Consider the following 18,014-nt stretch of genomic DNA (forward strand, 5'->3'; position numbering starts at 1 on the left):
ATAAATTTTAAAGATATATATATATATGTATCATGTATATGTATATATATGATACAGTAAAATTACTAAAAAGATTTAGCATCAAGCATATCTAAATGGTGATAATAAAAAGACTAAAGTTAATTTTGTTAATGAACTTATAAATATTAGATCCAGCATTCAATGCATATATTAGTGTTTTATATAAAGCAATAGTAATAAAATTAAAACTAAAAGTAGAAAATTAAAAAACTGATATAGATATAGAACTTGAAGCTTAAAACTATGACAGCTATAATTAGTATTATATGCAAGGTTAAAAATTTCTTGTCTATATTTTTTCGTAGATACGCACATAAATAGTTTCAAATATTTGCCCCATCACATATATTATAAATATAGCATCAAACATTAAGAGAATTTAATTAAGCTTATATATGGAATGATATACGAATATACGATATATGAATGTCTTCTCAAATTCTTTGGTAAAATACAATTTGAGTATTCAAAGAGTTAACTGAAAAATACATAGATGGAATAGATCTTTAAATCTAATGAATGTTTGTTTAAACCCAAATATACTTCTGCACATAAAACTGAGCCTCAAAGAAAACCTCTGTCGTGTCTTTTGCCTGGCATGTGTTTGAGGTTAGGTGCCAGAGACGTATTCTAGCACAAGCATCAACTTTACTGTAGAAAGAGGAGATATGAAAGTGTCAACTTTCCCATTTTAATACTGTCTCCATACATATTTCATTGTATTTAATACCTCCTTGTTTTGAACCTGCATCAACAGTTACTGATACTATTAATCCACAGAGATGATTTCTTACATGTACAATTCCATTGTAAAGCAGGATTGGTTTAATAATTACCCAATGACCAGGTATTCGATTATTTTATTATTTCTCATTAAGGAGCATCCCAGAGTGAGAGTGATGTTCTCGTTATGACAACAGAATCAAATGTTAGTGTCAGAAGCATCTTTCAAATTTTAGAGTTCTCATGCTGATGGTCCTTTCTTGATCTTGTTTCCAAAATATTCTCCAGCTGTGTTCCAAATCCCACAACAATGGCAAGCTGGCAAGTCCTTTGTGGGAGATGCTAGGATAGACACATTTAAATAGATTTCTTTAAGTAAAGAGTTCTGCAGGCTTTATTTGTATTGATAATCTCCATGAGAGGGGGCCTGGGCCCCCAGAAGAGAGACAGTGTGTGACCCCAAGAGAAGGACAGTGTATGTCCCCAGGAGAGGAATGGTGTGTGACCCCAAGAGAGGGACAATGTGTGGCCCCAGCAGAGGGACTGTGGTATGTGAGAGCTTTCCCAATCTTATTTGCTTTTATTGAAATCATTTTTGAAATTTCAGAAAATGTTCCCCGCCCCCATCTTCTCTCCTTCTTTCCTTGTCCCTACTCTCCCCTCTCCTCTTCTCTTTTTCCCATTCTATCCTTCAGTTTTGGATTCAGAAGTCTCATCATGCAGTCAAGTTTGACCAAGAACTTCCAATATATTCCAGGTCAACCTCTTGCCTCTTCTTTCCAGGACTGCAGTGGTGGGCTTCCACACTTAACAATTACTCATCGTCTATACGCCAGGTTTAGTTCTTAAAGGTGAAGAAAGCCAGCTAATAGAGAGCAAATCCTTCTGGCAGTAGGATGGTCTCTCTGAAACCACAGTTCTGCAGGTTTTGTATCTTTATTCACATTTTCACTCACTAAGAAAATTTCCCTTCTTGAGAGAAAAACCCATTAGTTACAAGAGCAACTTTGTAGTGTAGACCCTAACTAGGTAATAAGGGTTGGCCTTATTAGCTGTTATATGCTTCTATTTTATTTTATTTTATTACAAAATAATGACTGACTAGAATACTTAAAATGAATTGGTGTGCAAGGGCACTTGAGATTCAGAAAAGACTTTCTTGGCAGCCCTTCCTGCTGACCAGCCCAGTTGTGAGAACACAAGGCTGCGTCCTCCTTGACCCAACTCCTGAGAAGAACTGGCCAAGCACATCATGTGGGTAACTCCCAGTGAATATGTGACAGCAGTGATTTCACTCTTGATCGTAGTCAAGAGGATCAGAAGTGGCCAGAGCATGATTTTCAAATTCAAAATTTTAAAATTGCTACAGGAAGACCAAGTCCAATTGATTTTTTATGGACATGGTGAAGAAAAGAGTTAGATATTTAGACATGAATAGTTTAGTAGAAAATGTCAGGAGGCATGACCGAGTACACACATAGAATTGTTCTTTATAAGAACTGTAAAGAATACCTTCTCTTCAGTGTCCACTATGTGCTTTGGAGCATGCAAAGCTGATTAGTGATGAAATTGTCCGATTCCTATAATTCATCTTTTATGCAAAGACTTGACTGAGCCAGGTGTGGTTAAATTTTTCCAGGTAAACTGGTATGCACAGCTATTCTCCACATACAGGCATTATATTTTTTGCAGTGACCTGCCATTCAATATTGGTGAATAAGTGTCTCTTTAGAAATGTGATTTTTAATCTAGCCAATTTGCATCCCACATAATCCATTGCTCAAATTACTGAACCTTTATCTCAGTATTTGGGATAAGGAGGCTAATATTGTTCTCCATATTGTATCTATGACATTGTTTTATGGTTTATTAAGCAAAGCAACAAAATAAAATGGACTCAGGATGCATAAACTTACTCATATTTCGGGACACACTGTGTTATGTGGTACTTTGTGCGCTCAAGACAATTATAGTCATTGCAGTAAAAATGATTGACAGTCAATGGCAATATGGCAAACAAGGATGGAAGATATGCATTGGAGAAGGATATGATTTCACCAACTCCTAACCTTTGGAAGACTCTGACTCATATTAAACATCAGTATCACTTCATCATAGTTACAAAGAGAGCAGACAAATAGCGATATAGACTGCTTGCTTCAAAGAAAAGTGATTCCCTTCTGTTTACGGTAGACATAATTGAGAAACAGCTCAAGAGGAAATGGATGAAAGAGAAACATGCTCCAAGAATAATAGAACCCATTGACTTAAAAGTGATTGACACGTCTGCTGTGGGGGTGGGGGCGAAACTCGCATGGTGATAAGCATTTAAATGTAGCCATGTCAGCATTAATTGAAATATCCTTGCTAACTAAACATGTCAGGGGGTTGTAATCATTTGCCTAGAATCAGAAGTGATAAAATGCTAGCCTTCTGAGTTCCTAGAAACATCAAAAGGGTTTCACCTTGGACACACACACACATTGTTCGTGGTTTAGTGATTCGTTCAGAATTGCAGGTGAGTTGATATATTTTATGGGCTTAGCTAAGAGTTATGAGTATTGGCTGCCTCGCACAATTCCATAGCAGCTGCTCCATCTGTCATGCCACACGAGGTATCACTTTTCAGATAACAATATTCAAAATTTATCATAAGATCTTTCCAGATTCAAGGGAGTTTTTCCTTAGTGCCTGTCCTACAGTGACAGCATATTGTTTCTAGCAATTCCACTTCTATTTTATTGATGAGAGGAAAATAAAAATAAAAATCGTGTGTTACAACAATATAAAATCCAAGACCTTTGTTGCACGTACCTGAAGACTACCACAGCTAAGACCAATGGAACAGTTTTCAAAATCTTTTGCCTGTATAAACTTTTTCATGGAAAACCTAAAACTGTATGACATGCAGAAAAAGAACAGATATATAGGGTTGAATGAATCATTGTGTCCAAATTCTTTGAAGAGGAGAGAAATGAACTTTTATTATCATTGTAAACTAAAGTCTTCCTCTTTTTTTTTTAATATTGCTTATTGCACCAGGAAATATCGCAAGTTTAAAAGTGCTTGCTGCTCTTCCAGAGACCTGGAGTTCAGTTCCCATTGTTCAAGTCATTGGCTTACGAGTGTCTGTAATTCCAGATCCAAAGAATGCAAAGACATCTTCAGGCTTCTGCAAGCACCCACACTTGTGTGACTTACACACCCAGTCACATACACACAGACACACACAGACACACACACACACACACACACACACACACAGTCATACAAATATAGTCACACACAGAGTCACATACATAAGTCACACAGAGTCACACAAAGTCACACACACACACACACACACACACACACACACTGTTCTTAATATAACACTATTTCAGTGACTCGGGAAGTTTTTAAACCACTGTAAGGTTTTCGGCAGACCATTGGTTGTATGGGAATTCTTTTTGTAGCCCTGTTGCATCAGTGCTAATCTAAAAGGAAAGCACACCACGTGTGTACAGACATAGGCTTGTTCTGACACGAGCCATTGCGAGACACAGAGTGGAGGGAATCTCATTGTAGGGCTGTGCTCTTCTCTACTGGCTCCACCAAAATCGCTGTGGTTCACGTTAAAACATGGCATGCTTGTTTGAAAGAGGTATAGGATGGGTGAAAGGAAACCTTCCTGATAACTATGTGGAAGCCCATTGCTCACTTCATGAAATAAAAGCAACACAAAAGGTACAAAGAGCAATGAGCAAAGCATTGGGCAGATATCAGGAGGAAAAATTAATATTTTTTCAACCCATTGAGTCAGGCTTTCATGTTTGACAAAATAAATAAAGTACTTTAAGATATATTTTATTGATCCATCCCATAATCAGCTTCCAAATGCTGACACCTTTGCATACACTAGCAAGATTTTGCTGAAAGGACCCAGATATAGTTGTCTCTTGTGAGGATATGCCGGGGCCTAACAAACACAGAAGTGGATGCTCACAGTCAGCTAGTGGATGGATCACAGGGCTCCCAATGGAGGAGCTAGAGAAAGTACCCAAGGAGCTAAAGGGATCTGCAACCCTATAGGTGGAACAACATTATGAACTAACCAGTACCCCGGAGCTCTTGACTCTAGCTGCATTATGTATCAAAAGATGGCCTAGTCGGCCATCACTGGAAAGAGAGGCCCATTGGACAAGCAAACTTTATATGCCCCAGTACAGGGGAACGCCAGGGCCAAAAAAATGGGAATGGGTGGGTAGGGAAGTGGGGGGGGGGAGGATATGGGGGACTTTTGGGATAGCATTGGAAATGTAATTGAGGAAAATACGTAATAAAAATTATTAAAAAAATTTTTTAAAGAAGATATATTTTATTTTCTTTCTTTCCTGTCTCTCTTTTAATGAAACACGGGCAGTTAGGCATGAGGGAAGAGTGCTTTCAGATGTTATCTAGGGGAAATATCATTCTCTCTGGAAAAGTTTACCAGTATACACACACACACACACACACACACACACACACACTCATCTTCTTGCTATAAGGAAGAAGATTGAATAACTAAATGGTTCTAATTAGCTTCAGAAAAATGACCTTTCCACAAAATAGTTAATGATATATAGATCACCCATAAAAACTGTTCTTTGTTAATTCTCAGTTCTGTTTGAAAAATGTTTCTTTATCATTTCAAGGGCAAAGTCCGTACCAAGGGCATCAGCGTGGAAAACCTTTCTGTGGTTCAGCTGCTCTCGATCGGTCAATATGAGAGTTTGCACTTCTTATCTTAAAATGCCCTCTCAGGAATTAGCATACCATATCAAATTTACAGGTCCGAGCTGTCTCCAAGGCTTAATGGTTCCATCCACAATAACTGGCTTGTTTAAGTAGGCTCATCCATTTGGAAGACTTCAGCTGTCTGGCTGCTGTACCTTAGGCTCTTTCTGAGAGATTACATACCCTCCAGTTCCCCTGCGTGGGCGGCCTGCCAACCTGACTAATAAAGACTGTCCCTGGGATTGACAGTCACCAGGCCTAGCAATGCTTCTGTGCCATTGCTGTGTTATGTGGTGCAGTCACACTGTTGGTATCGGAGTGACTCCCGCTCCATCATTTGATGCGTTTTTTTTTTTTTTTCCAAGCTAGCGTCTGAAGAACAAGTTGTTACTTAAATGGAGCAATAGTCACGTTTGTATCCAAAGCCAGGGAAATTAAGGATATTGCATAGAGGTAAAAGATGAGGGCTCTGAAGTACAGAGCTGTGGTGTGAGCGCTGCACGTCCATTCTCTGCCTTGACGTTTAGATTGAAAAAGAAAAGAGAAAAGGAAAAGACGACAATATTTACAGTTAGTGCCCCCTCGGCAAACGTCGTTGATGAAACCTTAATTTCAGTGAAGTATCATCTTTAAAAACAAGTCGCATAACTCTCACGTTCCTTGGCACGGCCCCTTCACACCACTTCAGAAATATTTGCCCATCGGCTTAGATTCGGTTGCGCCGTCAGGCGTCGTCCTCCCTGTCGTCATGGCTCAGTCGAACAGTTTGCTCATCACTGATGCGTGATTGCTGAGCCTGAAGATTAAGAGCATGAATAAAATAGATTCATCTCTCTTCTTCACTTCATCACAAAACTGTTTGAAGGGCTAATTCATTGACACAAGCAGAACCTGGGACCGAATCTTCCATCCGCTAAGGGGTTTGTTCTTTGTAGAAACTTGGCCACAGCTAGAGCAGCAGAAAGGAAGGGGCTGTGGCCAGACCGAGGGGAATTGGTCAAGTGGCTTTGTCCCTCATAGGCTATCTGACTTAGACTTGGTCCTCTCTCTGAGTCTATGTTTGTCCCAATTTACCAATAAGACAAACGCCTGCCTTCACTCCACATAGCTTTATTCTGAGGATCCCACGGTTTGATGTTTGTTTTGTTTTTGTTTTTGTTTTTTTGTTTTTGTTTTTTGTTTTTGCTGTTGATGGTTTAGGGTCTTATTGTTTTTGTTTTTCTGTAATTTGTTTTTTGTTTTTGTTTTCTGAGACAAGGTTTTATTAAGTTTCTGTAGGCGGCCTAGAACTCACTCTATAGCGCGCGAGAGGCTAACCTTGAACTCCTTTCAATCCTTCCTGACAGCCCTGCACACTGGAATTACAGACAGGAACCTATGTCTAGCTCTTAATGTATTTTTAGAGAAGACAAACTGCAAAAGTGCTTTACGAGAAGGTTCCGCTGAGGGCCCTGGGGGTGGCCTGGTGGGAGGGACAACCTTGCAAGGGGGAGGCAGTGATGAACACTGAGTGAGGGGAATGGTTTCCACGTTCATTTTTGGGATCTCTTCTCAACTAGTTATGGCAAAATCTTCAGCTTCCAGTAACATTCTCCTCCCCTACGTGTTCTTGGAGGTTTCAGGGGACTTCATGCTGGCACTCAGATGTGGGTTCTAGATGGTGGTGGTGGGGGCAGGTAACTTACATGCTACTCGGGGGCTGTGTTTGAAATTTTGTTGTAACAAACTCATCTAATGGTTTACCATATTTAATATATGTTGCTCATTTCTACAAACCTGTGCCTTTAATTTTTCTCTGATTATTTTTTTATCGATCAGATAGTGTCAAACACTCCAATTCAGCTGCTATTTTCCCTTCCATTATCAGATTATCTACAATACGTGATTTTTTTAGCACAGTCTTAATATCTTCATTCTAAATTTTCTTTATGTATCAAATGAGATTACTCATAGAGGTACAAGAGCTATAATGAGATGTAACTAGCAAAACTAGTCAAAATGTTCTGCAGGGTAGCATGTGTGCCGCGTGGATAAGGATGAAGTGCAAAGTGCCGCGTCAGCAGCAAAAGCTGTGTCTTCTTTCTCCAAGTGAGCATCACTAATAAACTATGTGTATTACATGGGACAAGGGATTGCCTGATGTCCACTGTATGCTTGAAACACCTCCCTTCCCACGTCTACAGATGTGAATGTGGTCAGAATGAGAGCCTAGGCATCTAATTAGCATACAGAAGAAAGCCATTCCCGAAATCTTCTTAATTATATGAGCTGGGCCGTCTCAAGAGCAAATATAAGTATAATAAATATATAATATATATGTTAAATATATAAAAATATATAATATAAATAAAAGATTAAATTTTAACTTCTTTCCAAATAGACACTTCAAAGCATGAAGTTCCATTCCCAATATGTGCCCTGGTGACAGGAGCTCTAGATGAAAGAAATGAGCCTTGTGTTGTGAAAGTTACCCCAGAAGATTTCATTGTACCAACATCCTTTTTATTCATAAAGAATTTATGTTGAGATTTATTTTCATGTATACTCACGAATATGCTAATATACATTTTGTTCCTATGCACAAGTAATTGAGTATCTTATGGGCCAAGTAAGCGCACTATCTCTGCTGATACTGACCCATGTGTGTCTTGGAGAGACTTCATAAGCATGCACAAGGCTGCTCAGAATCATGTTAATCCTGTTGTTTCAGATTGATTTGTATGCAATTCAGGTGTAGTTAAGGTTACCTGAAACCACTGGATTGTATTTACTGATATTAAGTCTCAATATATATTAAACAAGTCCTGCTATTTTTCTGAATAGTAGTTCTAGCATTTCAAGATGAAAAGTTATAATTTATTCAAAACTGTCTATACTTACCATTGAAAGATATAGTTCTATAGAGAAGAAATTAAACCACATTTTATTTATATTTAATCGGACTGAGTTAGGGACATAATTATGGAAAAACCAAAAATTATAAAATTTGTCAAAGTAATGGAGAATTCTTATTAACATGAATGACAATGAAACAGTGCTTTTATGCTACTGAAGGAGAGTTAGGTCCCTTTCGAACAGCACTGCACACTTGATGAGATGATACGAGTTTACTCACTGAGGTGTCATATACACATGCCCAAGTTATTTTGTCTTAACATTTCAAGCGGATCATTAAACATGGGGTTCGACATTCAGTATCAATTAAATAATGAAATCCAATCCTTAAATATCGATCCACAAGAGGTTATAATGCTTCTACTTGTTGAGTCGACTGGCAGTTTTACAAGTTTGCCAAGCTTTGAGAAAGCAGGACTAAGCCAAGAGCACCGCTGTCTCCTGGCTGCGGGTGGTTTTGAGCAGAAATGATGAGGTGGACGTAGTGCAGCTGAGTCAGGGTGCACCTGGTGTTCGAAGTGAGTGTTGATCATCTCCATGATTAACAACCCAATACTTCTTTCATGCCCAAACCATCCTGTTTATCTAGCTTATCATTTTTTATCCTTCCCAATGAATTAATCATGATGTTTAGCTAACAATATAAAACCAGCAATATATACAGCTTATCAAGGGCTTACCAAATGTCAAGTCCTCATCTAAGTATTTAACATATGTAAATGTATTTCATTTTTGCAGTAATATCTATTAACTGGATTGAAATGCATTTGAAGAATTGGTTATAAAGACATAGGAGTGTGTTCAGCCTCACAAAACTGACAAATAGTCATGCAGACTATAGTTGTGGAGATTTTAATATTTATATATAGAGAGCTAACATATTTTCGTTGAATACTTTCCTGTATAGTTTCCGAATTGTTGAATAAATGGACACTTGTGTATGTTCATATACATTATGAGGCAACATATGCATTATCATCAAGTGACAGTGTAGTTGTATCAACTGTCTGGACGAAATGACTACAGGCTTCCGGCAGTCTCTGCTGTCTGTTGAATCACTAGGTGTGACCATCATAATTAGGATAAGTGTCCTTTGTATCTTTAACAGGTGTTTTGGATACTTAATAAAACTCCAGATTTCCCAGCTTTACTGCACAGTTGCTAAATCTCTCTCTCTCTCTCTCTCTCTCTCTCTCTCTCTCTCTCTCTCTGTGTGTGTGTGTGTGTGTGTGAAACTTATAAACACATTAAAAGCAATACCAGGAAGTTCTGAAGAATACAAAAAGTTGGGATCCATTGTCCTGATAACTTTGGCTAAAGAAGAAGTCTAGTACATCCCTCCAGGAAACCTAGATCATATGAAAAAGGATAATCTACCCTTGCCTCGACCTCACTGTCATGGCCTCTGACTCACGAAAGAGAAAAGTTTTTGTTTGCTTTGTTTTGCTTTTCTTGAATGAATGTCAGACATCCCAGGTCCACCAAAATAATTCTTAAAACTGGGAGGCCACACACTTGCCACTTAGAAAGAGTTACTTAGTAAATATTTCTTGATTATGCACTGACTCCTCTGGAGTCAGATCACCTGGAAGCATTCAACCGAAGCCTTAGAGAACAGAAACAAGGCAGATTTCTGGAGCTTTCTGCTAACCAGATGTCGCAACCAGTGGGCTAGGGTTCAGTGAGAGACTGTGTCTCAAAAAATAAGACTGAGGACCATGGAGATAGATACTTGACTCCAACCTCTGGCTTGTGCACTTGTGCATCAGCATATAAAAATATGCATACAAATGTGAACACAATACTCCCTTCCCTCCTCTATTACACACACACACACACACACACACACACACACACACACACACATCAAAATACCAAAGCCAAAATACCAATCAGAACGGCCTCCCTTTTAGTTCACCTGAATTCTGACTTTACTGTTTGGAATTTCAGAGATCTTTTAAAACCTTCTCAGGGTTTGTTTTTATTGATTTCCTCATCTTAATGAGGAGTACATTAATATACTATGATACAAATTGTAGGCTTTCTATAAATACTGGTGATGATGGTGGTTATTGTAGAGACCAGCAGCATCATGTGACTCTGCTTCTGAACTTACCAAAGCCTGCTGGCTACAGTAGACTAAACTAGAGTGTCACATGCGGGGCTTCCAGGGGAGAAGGGACACCTAATGTCAGAGTGTTGAAAAACAGCAGGAAATGAAGGTCACAGAAAGATACTGTGAGTCTTTGACTTGCCACTAACATTCATAGAATCAGAAAGTTCAAATAGCCACAGGAGAAGACCATCCAAGTTCACAGCTGTAAGTTGTACAAAATAAAGGATTAAAAGTCTTCAGCTGTTCTCTGGAGAGCTTATGCACTGGCGTGGTAATGGCAAAGGGATAATCATGTGACTTTGTATTGCCTTTGCTTCCAAATTTTGTATATGCTGTTATGGACCAATTCTAACGCAAGGAGTTTAAGGACAGGAAACTCCTTCTTATCCATGCCATTAGACACAGAGAAATGCCAGAGACAAAAAAATAAAAAAATAAAAAAATAAAAGATATTCTAATGTATTACTAAATATCAGATATTTGCTCTTGGTGAATTATGTAGGCATCTGCCCAGCCAGCTACTTCTATGAATTGCTATTGCAACTTTGTTATACACATGCAGCAGCTTCCACATGTAACCTTGTAATGCAACCACTGGTCAATACCCATTTCCTCTCCACACGGAGATAGGAGGTATAAGTTAAAACAGTGCTCGGTCCTTAATGAAGTTTCATTACATATTAATTCATTGCATATGAACAAATGTATCAAGGTAGCTGATTTTTGTTATTCAGTCTATATTATTTTACATGCATAGACATCTGTAATGACTGAAAGCTCAACTCAGACAGAGAAAGAAGGAAGGATCAAACAAATAAAAATGGAATGACTTGTTTAATGGCTTCAAAGAAGTCCTTGGAATGTTTCTGTGAAACAAAGGCATCAAAAGCAAATGTTGACATTTCTACAGAGGTTGACTGGCAACATTGTGGCCATGGCCTTCTGCCTAACCCAAAGAGAAGACGATCTTATCTCCTACTCCCACAGTGGATTGGGAAGTCTCCACTTCTCAGTGGGTGCAGGACCTGGGACCTGCTCTGACATCATCGGTGATGAATCACTGGATCCGTTTGGCACCACAGCTCTGCAGATTGGCACGCCAAACTCTTTGAGGCTTCTTAAAGAAGTGGTGTTTTACATTTGTAAGAGCATGGCATGTGCGTCTGTTTTAGTTGAGAGGTGGTTGAACTTTGGGAAATGTAGCTTTTTTCAAAAAAAACTGTGGGGCAAACACTCTTCACTGAGACAGCTGCTAAATCCTACTGGGTAAAAGGTGACAGTTTACCATGCTACGACTACCAAGAAAATCATGAAAAAGTCAGCAGCTAGAACTGATATTATCTGGTTTTTAACTCCTCCTACCTTTTTGTGCTTTTGTTTGTTTGTTTTGTTGTTGTGTGTGGCTCTTCTAAAAGGGAACTAGTCCACTAGTTAGTGCTTAGTGTTTCCTGGATTGTAGCTATACTTTAGAAACATAGACGAAGTTGGAGACAGTATGAGGGGATAATATCAGTACTAAGTTGCTAATTGTTCCAGAGAGGGACGAGTCCTGAGTGGTCATGCGGTTACTCCAGCGGCTGCCTTCAACAGTGTTGGTGTAAGGAAATAGTGCAAGAAGCTCACTATGGATATTATAGGACCCTGCCTCACATTCCTCACAGATTTGCAATTCTTCACAGGCTTTATTTTTCTATCTTCCATAATGTTAAGGAAGATGAATCTAATGTAAGTTTTCCTCACAAAAAATTAGTTTCTCCTCCAATGTCTAATTTAAAATGGACACCCTGAGGAGCTCAAAGGTTCACAACTAGGGAAAGATAATGTTTGATGGCACAGGCCCTTCCTATAGGTAGCTTTGAAGTGCTGAGCAGACAGCATGATGCACTCTAAGGAGAGAGAGAGGACTGAGGATCAGTGCTGTGAAAACATCTACTCATTAATCACCCGGAGCCAAGGAATTTCATTCATTATATGTGTGCCTTTCTGTAAGATTCGGGAATCTATGACTAACTCCTTGCACTTACTGTAAGGCCTGAATAAGATGTGTAATAGCATCGAGCTCGTTTTGCCTTGAGGCAGCTTTTCCTATGACACAGCTCTCCTTGCTTCCTTTTCAGTGGATAGGAGGCGTGTCTAGTCTACAAAGTTAAAAAAAATTCATTATATGCATATGATAAATAATAAAGACCAGGGAAAGGATCAGGAAATGCATTATGAAATCAGAAACATCAAAATTATTTCAAATATCAGTAATTCATCTATCTGCTTGGAAAGAATGAGTCAACACTCCACTTGAGATATAGCTTTTTCAAATGTGTTGGATTTCAGTATAAATCCTGGCTTTTCAGGTTCCCATCCTTGTCTTCTTCGTGCACTATGTATGCAGCACTGAGTTCTGTGGACACAGAGCACACACACAGGCACTGCCCAGCACCCACAAGCCCCCTGGGAAACAAGGATAATTTAGAGTCTTCATATGAGCGTCGCCATCCTTCAGCCTTCTCTGACCTCTCCCTCCCCCTACGCACACCTTCAGAACGTGTTTCTATCATTTCTATCTGCCTACTCTTAGAAATGCCAGGCTCAGCTTTCTCTCGCCTTCAAGATGGAAATCTGCACGGTGACTGTGAAGACACTTATAACTAATCTAAATAATTGCGTGAAATCATAACTCACAAGGACCATTTTCTCCTTGTAGGAAAATGCTTCTGCTCGCTTTTCCAAATCTGATTGAACAGCACAGCACCTCATGTGGTCCTTGATCGTGATCCCAGGAGGATCCCTCTGCCATGTTGAGACTTAGGGCGTTGGTGAAGAAGAAACCCGTGGAGGAAACCTTTTAACACTAATGTGATGCTCAGAGCAATTCACTGCTTCTTATTATCCTACGAGTTCTACCAACAGTGAGAGACACAGCGACATCTCAATCTTTAAAATAACATTTATTTTTGACTTTCAAAATGCAGCACGTGCTCCTGACTTTTTAGGTGTCTCCTTGCTCCCTCTCAAGTCTTTACTACAAGACTTTCTTCCCATATTTCAAGTGTTGACCATCTTCAAAGTAGAACCCAGCACACACCTATGTCCATGCTGTTTTTGACATCATGAACACGTAGATACCTTCCTGCAGGAATATCCAGCTGTCTACTTTTCTAAGTGGCATACCAACGTGTTTCATAGTTGTTTGAAAGGTCAACTTGGAGCCTTCTCACAAGAGCAAATGCAACACGTGAAAACTGAACTAATGGTCTTCTCACTTGTGTTTCAGACCTTTTCCATTTTTTGGTGACTAGTCCTTGCCCCTACCTAACTCTTTTAATCTTGGAGTTTACTGAAACCCACAGCAACTGCTTGCATCACATGAACAGTCTGTTTTCCCTAGCCAGAACTTTTCACGTGACCCTCTTATCACAGGACCATCTGAGAGCTGTCTGATTACTTTCTGGAAATGGTATGAATCAATCTTTGCTTCTCAAGAGTCCTACTAACAACCAAAATACGACCATTTGCATGTCGAGAAAAAAAATGATTAAAAAGTGTTCAGGGTGACCTTGCCTAAATATCCATTTATTGTTTTGTAGAGCAAAGAGTAGAACCACCCTACACATTTTAAATTTCTAATTAAAATTTCTGATTACACAATTACACCTTTAACCTTGTAGCTATTGAATAAATGCCCACTCAGCCCATTGATTTTAATCTCTGGATACATCTTGGGGACAGCATTCTTACTAATTCTTTTCATAATCAAGACAGAAGTTAGAAAGACCCTATACCTGAGAACTACATAAACATTCAAGGAAAACTCCAAAAGTGCACATCTAGAAAATTGCTAAAAAGTAATCTTTTCCTAAATGTTCTCAGCCTTTCTGTTCTTTTTGTGTATTTGAGGACATCCTGGGCAACATAGGAAGTCATTCTCCAACACAAACAAACTTTGCACAACCGAAGAAGAAAGTGAAGCCCGACTTCTGGTCTACCTGAGTCCACTCTTTCGGTGATTCACCTCCCTTCCTCTCCACAGTGAGTCCCAATCTGAGGCTCTCTCTGCAGCTCCTGTGGTTAATGACTGCTAGATAGGCTACAAGATCAGACAGGAATTTATAGACAAAACCTGAAAACAGAGTTCCCAGCGTGTCCTCTTGAGTATTTTTGTCTGTTCTCTAAGACCACCTTCATCCCCGTCTGCTGTCTCTAGCTGCCTGGGCTGACCATGCTGGGCTGGGGCTGCTCTTGCTGCTTCTTTAATTGTAATCATCAAATCCCCTGTGTTGTCAGGAGGGAACGTTCAGACCAGTCCTTTAGAGGAGTGGATCTAGGACCCCAGGCAGAGCAGACGGACTCTACAGGACTGTTGCATACTGCCGTGGTATTGTCATGCTCTCACATGCTCCAGCATCAAGGTCCCCTCTGTCCCTGTATCTTAACCATTCTGGAGAGTGCATGGATGTTCTGGGTATTTTGTGACCTTTGACACAGCAGTGTATACAAATGAATTCAAAGAGGAAGTACAGTGGCATCTTAGTTAGGTCCTGGGGCTGAAAAATGAATAAATTCACCCGTTTATCTACAGAACCGTCTTTCCAGCCCCTCATTTCCTCATTTTTAAGACTCTTATTTGTGTCTTGATTTTTTTATGGCAATCTCTAATGTTTTTTTTTTCAGTTTCACATTAAGAGATCCATTGTCGTCTTCTCATGGTACTTTTTAAATATTTGCACAGATTTAGCAAATAACCCCAAGGAAACACAAGCGCTGGAATATCGGTTCTGCCAGAAGGTACTCATTTATCATGTTGCTGCTCAGAGAGATAAGATAGAGTACACTCAGCCCTCTCTACCTAAAGGCTCAGTATCCACAGATTCAACCAACCGAAGACAGATATTTGAAATAAGACTGCCTCTGTATCGGATATGTGTAAACATTTTTCTTGCCAGCCATACTTCAAACAAGAGGTCACTATCTAGAATACACAAAGAAGTAAAAGAAATGCAACACCTCACAGCTCAAAACCGCCAACCGAGAAATAGACCAATGGGCTGAACAGATGAAGAAATTCAAGTGAGCAATGGATATATATATATATATATATATATACCCAAAGCATTAAAGAACAAAAACAAAGAGTGTTCAACATCCTTAAGCATCTGGAAAATGAAAATGAAAACTGCTTTGAAAACCTATCTTACCTCAGTCACGCTGGCTGTTATTCAGAATACAACAAATACTGGTGACGATAAGAAGAAGGAGGAATTTTTGTTCTTGGTGAAAGTGTAAACTGACAAGCCCCTATGGAAATCAGAGTGGAGGATTCTAAGTAAATAAAAAGTAGACCTACTATGCAATCCAGTCATATGAGTCCTGGGCATATACAAATCCCATACCAAAAAAAAAAAAAATCTCTGTGTGTTACCACAGAGATGCTTGCATACGCATGCTCATTACTGCTCTGTTTGCAACAATTAGGAAGTGGGATTCATTCGAACATAAAGAAAAAGGAAAATGCAAAAATGTCAGGAAAGTGGTGGTAAAAAAATTATTAGACGAAGTGATATTACCTAAGCTCAAAATGATAGGTATCACATGTCCTCCCTCGTATGACAACCTAGCTTCTAATTCTGGTGCTTGTGTGTTTGTGAAACGAATGTAGGTTAGAGACCAGAAAACTAAGAAGGGGCCAGTGGTGGGGGCGGGGAGCTTTAGGGGAAGCATTTTGATAGGATAATAAACCATGGGATATAAGTTGGATACACGTAGAGGCTAGAGAAAGGGGACAGGAGAGAGTGGGGATAGGTGGGAGGGAGAGGGAGAGAGGCTAGCCACAACCGAGCACGTACAGAAATGCCATGGGGGAGGCTGTTAGTTTATACACTAAGTTTAAAAGACTAAGCTTAGATTTCCTATAGTGGAGAGAAATTGAAGGAAACATGGGAAGGGAATTGTGGCTTTCTACAATGGCTCTAGCTCCCAAATAAAGACACAAAGACCTTATATTGACTAAAAACCTTCTTGCACCATAGCTGGGCAGATATTCACCTATTGTAACCCATCTATGGCTGCCTACCACCCAGCCATGTGTCCTGTTACTTGCTAATTTAGTCTTGACTTGGTTGTTCCTGCTGCATGGACATCTTATGGCGACTCCTCAGCAACCTGCTCATGGCAAATCTTTTTTTTTTTTTTTTTTTCAAGGTTTTGGTTTGTTTGTTTTCATGTTCTTATTTTTTTTTCCATTTTTTATTAGGTATTTAGCTCATTTACATTTCCAATGCTATACCAAAAGTCCCCCATAGCCACCCACCCCCACTCCCCTACCCACCCACTCCCCTTTTTTGGCCCTGGCGTTCCCCTGTACTGGGGCATATAAAGTTTGCGTGTCCAATGGGCCTCTCTTTCCAGTGATGGCCGCTTAGGCCATCTTTTGATACATATGCAGCTAGAGTCAAGAGCTCCAGGGTACTGGTTAGTTCATAATGTTGTTCCACCTATAGGGTTGTAGATCCCTTTAGCTTCTTGGGTACTTTCTCTAGCTCCTTCATTGGGGGCCATGTGATCCATCCAATAGCCGACTGTGAGCATCCACTTCTATGTTTGCTAGGCCCAGGCATACTCTGACAAGAGACAGCTATATCAGGGTCCTTTCAGCATAATCTTGCTAGTGTATGCAATGGTGTCAGCATTTGGAAGCTGATTATGGGATGGATCCCCGGATATGGCAGTCTCTACTTGGTCCATCTTTTTATCTCAGCTCCAAACTTTGTCTCTGTACCTCCTTCCAAGGGTGTTTTGTTCCCACTTCTAAGGAGGGGCATAGTGTCCACAATTCAGTCTTCATTTTTCTTGAGTTTCATGTGTTTAGGAAATTGTATCTTATATCTTGGGTATCCTAGGTTTTGGGCTAATATCCACTTATCAGTGAGTACATATTGTGTGAGTTCCTTTGTGAATGTGTTACCTCACTCAGGATGATGCCCTCCAGGTCCATCCATTTGGCTAGGAATTTCATAAATTCATTCTTTTTAATAGCTGAGTAGTACTCCATTGTGTAGATGTACCACATTTTCTGTATCCATTCCTCTGTTGAGGGGCATCTGGGTTTCTTCCAGCTTCTGGCTATTATAAATAAGGCTGCTATGAACATAGTGGAGCATGTGTCCTTCTTACCAGTTGGGGCATCTTCTGGATATATGCCCAGGAGAGGTATTGCTGGATCCTCCGGTAGTACTATATCCAGTTTTCTGAGGAACCGTCATGGCGAATCTTAATGGAAAATCTCTCTCACTCTCTGCTCTCTCTGGTCCCCACAAGAGACCCTCTCACTGGGACCGGAAGTCCCGTCTCCTCCTCTCCTGCCTAACTATTGGCTGCCGAGCTCTTTATTAACTAATCAGAGATGATGGAAAACATTTTTTAAACACCTTTGAGACAGGAGATGCTTGACAATGTCAATGCCTGGACTGTAATCAGATCTCTCTGGGCACAGTAACCAGCGTCTGGATAC

Source organism: Mus musculus, chromosome 13 (assembly GCF_000001635.26).
Source record: "Mus musculus strain C57BL/6J chromosome 13, GRCm38.p6 C57BL/6J".
Classification (NCBI taxonomy): Eukaryota; Metazoa; Chordata; class Mammalia; order Rodentia; family Muridae; genus Mus; species Mus musculus.